Consider the following 9,307-nt stretch of genomic DNA (forward strand, 5'->3'; position numbering starts at 1 on the left):
CGCACAGTAAAACCTATTTTCACTTTTCCAGTGATTCAGATATTCTTTGGTCGGTAGTCCATTGTCATTCAACTCCACCTATGTGCGATTCATTTTTTTCCAGATTGGACATGGCGCAGAGTAGTGGAACAAGGAAGAAAAAGAAGAGGGAAGGCCAGGGAGTTTTGTTTCCGGTGGCGGCGGTGCAGTAGAGAAAGAGGAGGAAGCCCCTCACGACTTCTCGTTCTGAGCGGTGCGGGATGGAACGGCCCGACCAGCTTTGCAATTTTCCTACTCTTCCACAGGTTTGCAAATTTTGTCTCGCACGGGGAGTGATTTGCTGATTCTCTACTTTTTTTTCCTCATGTGTTGGTGACTAGGTTGGTCATCAAATGTGTATTTGGTGACCCAGATAGCTACTGGGTTGAAATTGCTCTAATACAATACTAGTCACAGGACTTCTGCATATAAAAATTGAATCAAATAGAATATGGTAGAGAACTGTAAGTTCAATAAAAAATAGGAAGCACAATTGAACAGAGTGAGAGTACTCCTACAAGGCCCTTGTTGATAGTATATAGGAGCAGATCTTACTCCCTCGCTGCTTAGCACTTATGAGCCTTGACATTAAGGTGTCCCAAAGATATCAACAACCACACTTTGTTTGGGGGAATCAACAACAAACACACCTGGCCTTCTTTAACAACATATAGAAACTAATTTCTGTGACGTCAAATTTCAGTTCTCCTAGAACTAGCTTTACATTTGTGGGCATGGCATCTTGACGAGTTGTAGTTATCTTCAAGAACTAGTTTTTATACAACAGTTATTTATTCTAGGATATACGTAATATTTTTTTTCTGTAGAAGATTCTAACATTGGATTTTACAGTTCCCACAATAAACGACCCTTCTGCTTTCATACAGTATATAACTCTCAGCACATAGTGTCATTCTAGGACTGATGAATGGCAGTATAGTACTCAAAATAGATATTAGCGAATAATCCGGTTGATTTGAGGCTGATGTGATTTCCTCCAGGTTCAACGCTTTTGTATATATAAATTCAAGTAATTATTACACAGTTGTCCTCCGTAAGCTCAACAAAAGTTATGAAGCTCTTTTACATAATGAGTATTGAACTAGAATGCCCTTGTTGATAATATTCAAGAGCAGAGCTTACTCCTAGAACATATGAGCCTTGGCATCAAGATGTTTCAGATATATAACAGTCTAATGCAGTTGCCTGTTAAAGTACCTATAAAAGCTAATTTAGCCACACATAGAACCTATCACCGACTTAATGTCATCAGCGATACTCTTAGCATCCGCAGCAATACCAGCCAATCCTCTCCTCGCCAACCCAGCACAGTATAGCCTATTTTCACCTTTCCAGTGATTCGGATATTCTTTGGTTGGCAGTCCATTGGCATTTAACATGCTCTCACCATTCTGCACTCAAAAATAACGTATTGTCCGGTTAGGAGATTTAACAATTGTTGCACCAAAATGAATATGACTTAGGCAAATTCAAGAATCAGTCTTAGTACCTTGAGCCACATATTTGCTGTGCTTTTGTATCCAGTTGCGAACACAATTGCGTCAAATGGGATTTCATCTCCAGATTGAAATTTTACTATGTTTCCTATGATCTTACTAATGCTTCCTTGAACCTGCAAGAGGTAAAGTAAATATTAATAAAATGGCATAGTAAATCAACATATGGTACATATAAGGTTTATATCATGTCCCAGGATATACTTACTTGGATGATGCCTCTTTTTATTAGCCCAACAGTGCCAACATCAATCACAGCGGATCGGCCGGTTTTTGACTTGAGATTCATTGGACCCAATTTTGGCATTCTGATGCCATGCCTTGTTAGATCTCCAAATATGAATTTTGTCGCCATAACAAGGAGGTTATCCACTAGATTCAGGGGAAGATGTTGGGCTAATGTCATCCCCAACCGGATTAGTTCCTTTGTCATTACATGCATCTGCAGCCACAAAATGCTGTCACACATCTGATACAGTGCTAGAAATAAAAATATCATTCTAGTAGTATAATAATACGATGAAATTGTATCTCTATTACGAAATAAAATTATATACTGCACATACCGGGCTTCGTATAACAATCGAAGTATTGGCACCATGGGTCACAAGGTCGTAAGCGATTTCCATCCCGGAGTTGCCAGATCCAATGACCAACACGCTCTTACCGGAGAAGCTCTTGCCTGACTTGTATCTTGACGAGTGGATGGCCTCACCCGGAAAACTCGTGAAGTCCTGGAATATCAGGAATATTCTCCGCACTATTCTCACCACTTGCCACAACAAGGAACTTTGCAACAAAATTCATTGTTGTGCCCTCCGCCATGTCACGAGCCACGATGGACCAACACTTCTTATCATTCTCATATTTGGATGACTCCACGCTAGTGAGATACTTCGGTTGAATATCAAAGCGCTCCATATAGTCATCCAAGTACTTGACAAACAGGGCTTTTGGAATGTATGTTGGTGCATCTGATGGGTATGACATGTGTGGTAACTCACAGAACTCCTTTGCAAGATGCAGCTTCAAGCGGTCATATGCGCGGTTGCGCCAAAGTGACGCGCTGCAGTCCTCATGCTCGACGACGACGTAGGGAATGGAGAACTGGGTAAGGCATGCTGCTGTCGCGAGGCCTGCTGGACCAGCACCAACTATCGACACGACAAGATTCTCCATTGCGAAGGCAAAATTTGACGAAGTTGTGGGATAGGGGTGCGGTGGTAGGCTAAGAAGAGGTACTTGTTTGCTTGTTGGCTGAATGGATATTTGGAAGAGATAGTTGCATATGAGGCATATATATATACTTGTAAAATTCGCCTACCTGATCTATTTTGTGACTTGGGTGCGAAAAAGGTAACTATCTATTGGTGCATATTACCTGGTCTATCTAGTTCCTCTAGATATGTAATGTTATAAATGGCATTGTTGATGTGAAGACAACCTGGTACGGAATAGGTAGGAAAGGCAATCTAGATATATTCTTTTGGAAACTTACACCATATTTGCTCGTAGTTGATTAATGTTTCCTTCCTTTTGTATCGTCATCAATGAAAATATACTCATGGGAAAAAGATTTGTTCTGAATATCTGTGTATGTTATCCAAATATATCTTCCCTCTACTGTACTTGATAGGATAAAGACAAGTCAATATGATTAAATATTTTTACCCAAAAAAAGTTTATCAAATTATTTTATTACCTGCTAGTGCCACTGTCAGGATATAGCATGGAGATTAAAGTGGATGACGAGTGTCTTCTCGCTTGACAGACATCTTGCGTCATACCACAACATCTCTACGTCACTATTGTCATGCCCGTGGAACTGAACTATCGTACCACGCTACAATCTGCACAATGTGTGCGCATGGACTCACTGACCATGAAGTAAAGAAGTGTACTCAAATGACATGCTCGTGCGCTAGTCGTGAATACTAGATGCCGATAGGAGTCGTCATCCAACGGAAAACTTTCAGATGATTAAGAGCATCTCCAGCCGCATCCCCCAAAGCGTCCCCCAAACCGCGCCGGATTGAGCGTTTGGGGGACGTGTTTTGTTCGTGCCGCCTTTGGGGGACGTCGCTCCCCAGCCGCGTCCCCAAACGCCTCTCCCAAACATTTAAAATATTTTGTTTGGCATTTTTATTTCAATTTCCACAAACTAATACATAATTGGGAACGTGGTTTCCATAAACTAATACATAGTTGGAACCGTGGTGGACACAAATATAAAATATTGCAAATAAACTAAACCTAACTAGGCCGTGCATCGGAGGTTTCCTGTGTTCGCTGCTAAGAAAGAATACTTGAGGGCACACCCAGTCACCTAAACTGGAAAATCCAGCGGGAGGATGGTGCCCTTGTTGGTTCTACCGATGAGGCGAACAGGCAGAAACCTCCGTGCACGTATTCGCTGCGAAGAAACAACACTCAGTCGTCCTCCTCGTCGGTGCTGTCGCCGTGGGAGTCCCTGTCGCCGTGGTAGTCCCGGCGGCAGCGCCTCTCGTCGAAGACCTTGACGCTCATGTCCTTGTTGCCGAAGTAGGAGAACAGGAGGATGAAGCCGGCTTCGAGGCTGTGGTGGCGCGCGAACTTCTCCCAGCCGATGTTGACGTACATCTTGCCGCGCGCGTCGTAGATCGCGTCGACGATCCACCGGTAGTAGCCGCATGAAGCCCCCCGCAGATGCATCTTGCGCGGGTGTACGCCGCCGACGTACTCAGCGAAGGAGTCCGGCAGCCTCTGGATGTCGCGCGGGTCGCCCTTGAGGACGAGGACGACCTTGAACAGCACGTCCGGCTCCACGTCCATCTCCGACGATGAAGACGACGGCGTGGGAGGCGACGGCGAGCGTTCAGCTATGCCGCGGCCACGACCACGACCACGGCCGCGGCCGCGAGGTCGGCCTCCGCCTCTACCAGACATAGCGTCGAGTCTTGTTGAGAGATGGTGGCGGCTAGGGTTTGGGAGAGAGGCGCTAGGGTTTGTGTGTGAGAGGGACGATGAGAGGCGCCCCTTTTATAGGCCGGAGGGAGGCCGATGAGCGGTGGCGCTCATTAACGCCGGCACGCGAGCTAGGCGCGACGAGACGCCGTCGCTGCGCCCTCTGCGGGAACCGCACCGTCGCGCTGCGCGCCAATAACTTCCGTCGCGAGGTAGGCGACGGTTAGGTTAAAATTAATTGTGCCGCCGACGGGTCAGCCCCGCCACTCCCCGCCTCGCTTTCGGTGTGTCCGGCGTCCCCGGTGCGTCCCCTGTGGGACGGGGACGGGCTCGGGGCGCCGGACACCGTATCGGGGCGCGCCGGACAAAAATGGGCTTTGGGGGACGCGGCTGGAACGCATTTTTTGTCCGGCGCGTCCCAAATCCCTTTGAGGGATGCTTTGGGGGACGCGGCTGGAGATGCTCTAAGATCGTTGCCTAGGACAACACACGTACAGCCAGGCCTGCCAAGCATCAATCAACAAATTAGTGCGTCAATGGCGCCGGCCAATCGGACATTCGAAGAGAAGCTTGGCGTGCGGGGTGAGGTCCATGTGCGCCGCCGTGATGGTGCCCTCGGCAATGCCGGTGACGACGGACACAACCTTGACGGACTTGCTGGCGCCTGTGCGCTGCACGACCGTAGTGTCGTCGGTGGCGTTGTCCGGGCAGTACACCGGCCCGCTCGTCCGACGCGTGAGGTCTGGACACACAAACGCGTGCTCGACCCCGTTTCTGCATCCAATCCTCCCCGTTTCTGCTGCAAGTTCGAAGATGCACGGAGCTAGCTTGATCAGAACGTCGCCCCCTCGGCGTAGCGGTGACGGCCATCAGACGGACGGCAACGTCAACATTGCTAGGCCGAGGGCCGGTAGGCCGAGGGGAGACCGCCGCCATCGGCCATCTCACGGTATGCCGACGGCCACCGCTACACCGAGGGCCACGTGGGAGAGAGGTCAATCTTGCCCGAGGGCCAGGCCGTCGGCAGACAGTGAGATTCCTGTAGTGTCTGACAGACGTAGTACAACCCGGTGGCGAACCTAGCAATGGGTGGATAACTGCATTGTACCTTATGAATGCCCATATGAATGCGTATTACACATATAGAAGTTCCATCAATATTATATCGTTTGTGAATTGTTATGTCCATTGCACCTTTATAGAGAGTAGACAAGTGAAACCACGAACCGCAGTCTAGTTTTTATCATAAGAAACACATTTACATTGCTTTTATCATCTTTTATATTTTGAGTACTTATTAATTTCAAAAATACAAAGATACTTTATTATTAGTAAATCCAACCAAAAATCCAAAAACACATTTAGTATACTGTTTTAATTACTTTATTGCTTAGTTATAGATTGTTTTTACTATTGGTTATTTACAAGTTACTTACACGAAACCTTGTGCTTGACAACCACATGGTGGAGTTGGAGACACAAGTCATTATATTTTGTTTTGTAGGTTGTTTGAAGAGGAAAAGGAAAGGAGTTACTCGCCAATTCCCCGAGAGTTCGATATAAACCCTCGAGTCACCTTTGTGAGGAAAAGACGGTTGCTACAACACTCTGCACTTGGAGCCCCAACGAGTTGGTACACACGAAGTTGATGCCATTATCGAGCCACACCATCGACCGATAGGCCCCAGCTTTGAAACCTATCCGAGGCAGCCGAAACCCCTTTTAATCTTCCCCCCATCTGCCACCTCTTTCCTGCAAATAGAGAGATTGAATATGACATGTGGGCCAATGTAATCAGTTAGAGTAGCAATTTATTTATAAGTTTTTTTAAGTAGCAATTTATAATTTTATTTTTTGTTGTGAAAAAATGAGTTATAAAAATTAGAGATGCAAGGGGGTCAACATTAGAGTACCCTCAACCCTCTATAGTGCAAAACATTGAACTAGCTTTTGCAAAATGATGCTGTCACACAAAAGTTAATTAGTTCATTTTGTTGAACTAGAGAGGGTAGATGGTACCCTAATACTGATCCATTTGCATCAACAATAAAATTTACTAGTAGTTAGTTCAGGATATAATTTAGAGTTCACGTTTAATTTGATCCGAGGTGCATATGCTTCCGCTACTCGAAAAAACATTTTAAAATGTTTTAAAAAATTGAGTAAAAATTTCGCACATACATAGGTGTGGACACCATTTTTCGTGGAAAACCGATATTTTTTGTGTCATGTGTGAAAAACATAAACAAATGTCTCAATAAGAGTTGTATTTTAGCACCGAATTTTATATTATTTACACACAACACAAACAATATCATTTTTTTTTTGGTGAAACGACCATATCATTTTTTTTGTGAAATGACTTTGCTAGCATATAGAACTTTGAGATGTACATGCAATATTTTTTTACCGATTATTTTGACGTATTAGAATGCGTTTAAAACACATTTTAAAAAATAGGAGCATCTACTCCTAGATGCAAAAACGACTCGTCCAGACTCCAGACTTGTGATCTGTCGACTGAACAGCTACATCAAGCTAGCACACCAGCAGCTAGCACGAGCGGCCACTTCCCCTCCTCTTGTCTCGCTCGTCCGCCCACACACACACCACCAAATCGAGCGGCCATCGGCAACCTCCGCATCCCCGTGCTCCATTTGTTTTCCAGATCGGATACGGCGCAGAGTAGATAGGACCTGGGAGTCTTCCTTCCGGCGACGGCAGCCCATTAGAGGAAGAAGAGGAAACCCCTCGCGACTTCTCCTTCCGAGTGGTGCGGGATAGAACGGCGCAACCAGCTTTGCGATTTCCCTACTCTTTCGCAGGTATGCAAATTTGTGTGATTGTGTCGCACGGGAAGGGATTTGGTGATTCTCTTTTTTTTCCCTTGCGCGTTAGTGACTGGGCTAGTCATCAAATGTCTTGGTGAGCCTACTGTGTTGAACTTCCTCTAATACACTACTGGTCCCGGGACTTCTGCATATACAAATTGGATTAAATAGAATGCGGTAGAGAACTCCGTTCAATAAAAGTTAGGAAGGTCTTGTGCACAGCGAGAGTACTACTAGAAGGCCTGGAGTATAAAGGAGCTGATGAGCGGATCTCACTCCCTACTCCCTCCGTTTGGATATAATCGACGCGGAGTCAAGGCTAGCTAGCGGAGAATGTATGCATGACCGTGTGTCGATTAAACAAGAACGGAGGTAGTATCTGCTTAGCACATATGAGCCTTGACATGAAGGTGTTCCAAAGATATCAACAACCACACTTTCTTTTGAGGGGAATCAACAACAAACACACTTGGCCTTGTTAAACTACATATAGAAACTGATTTTTGTGATGTCAAATTTCAGTTCTCCTAGAACTAGCTTTGCATTGGTGGGAATGGCATATTGATGAAATGATGAGTTGTATTCATGTCGTCGTGGTGAACAGACAGATGCCATAGGATGGCTTAAGTTGGGGCCGAATGGACGCTAGAGGATTCGGGGGAAGGTTCGTGATTAGAAGGGATGAACTTCCGGATGGTTTCCTCAAGAACTTAGCCAAGGCTAGAGGTTGAAGAAGAAAGACATAAGGAAGAACTCGCTCTAGATCATCTTCTTTATTGATCTCCACAGGTTACAAGTTTCTCAGTACAGGTGTTCGTCTATGCATATATCTCTTCGTCCGTGTCCGAGAAGAGGGCTGCCCCCTCTCCTTATATAGGGGAGAGGGTGGCTTACAAGGCAAGAAACCCTAATGGCATCTTTGACTAGACAAACTACTTTACAAAGTTACTTTAATCATAGATGACACCGGGGTCTTCTTTAATCAGGGATGCTGACGTCCTCCGGCTTCTTTCATCGTCATCCTCCTCTTTATCGTCAGCCCTTCGTTTAAAGCTACTTTGCTTAGCTCATCTTTGTCTTCTAGCTCTGGAGAGAATCTTTGACCAGTCCTGCCGACTTGCTCTTCTTTCCGGTAACCCGGTGTCTTCTTTATCCGGTTCCGGCATACCCCTCTTGGGGATACCGGCTTAGCCTCACTTAGCCAACTTCTTATCTTTGTGCTCCGATACGAACATTAAACCGGTATCTTGATGGCTCAAACCATCCGGTTTGGCATGCCTTTGGCATACCGGGGGTCATCCCCCCAACATTAGTCCCCGAAGCTGGTATAGCCTGGCGGATTCTATCCAACAGACCATGCCAGGTTCTTACGTCTTTGGATACCGGTTTAATCTATCCGGCGCTGAGCTTAGATCCGGCATCTTTGCCCGGACTTACGTTATTTCTCTTAGCAAGGCATTTTCCGGTATCTTATCCTCCGGCATCTTAGTCATTAACTCTTTCCTCGGCGAAGTCGAGAATTTCTCGAGCTCGTGCCTGTTAGTGACATGCGCACTGTGTCTGACGCGCCAGTGTCAGGGGTCACTTCCCTTCGGCTTCTGCGCCAGCATTTATGGCACCACACCGGATCCTCGCGGCCGTTCCAGATCGGTGCGGCCTCCCTGTGGCATGTTGTTTTCCGCACGTGTATCTGCACGCCACGTGGCGGCCCACGAGGCGAACCGCCGCGGCCCGACGGTTTTCGGCCCACTTTCCCTTCTCTCTATATAAGGGCGGAGCGGTTCCTCCTCATCCTCTTCTTCGCATTCCCCACTTCCTCGCGCACAGTGCCTTTGCCCTCTGCGCCTCCGCCGCTCCGTTCGCCGTTCGAGCTCCGCCGCCCGACGAACCTCCGCTACTGCTCCGCCGGACGCCGCTGAACTTCACCGCGTGAAGAACCTCCGCGGCGCTCCTGTCGCAGTCGCGGCATTGCTGCTTTCTCAAGATCTTCTCCACCTC

General features: G+C 46.6%; 1 pseudogene; it reads right to left on the reverse strand.

Annotated features, from left to right (window-relative positions):
• Positions 1-1,250: 1,250 nt before the first annotated feature.
• Positions 1,251-2,741, reverse strand: LOC124700596 (annotated as a pseudogene).
• Positions 2,742-9,307: the final 6,566 nt, after the last annotated feature.

This window comes from Lolium rigidum, chromosome 3, assembly GCF_022539505.1.
Source record: "Lolium rigidum isolate FL_2022 chromosome 3, APGP_CSIRO_Lrig_0.1, whole genome shotgun sequence".
In the NCBI taxonomy this organism is placed as follows: Eukaryota; Viridiplantae; Streptophyta; class Magnoliopsida; order Poales; family Poaceae; genus Lolium; species Lolium rigidum.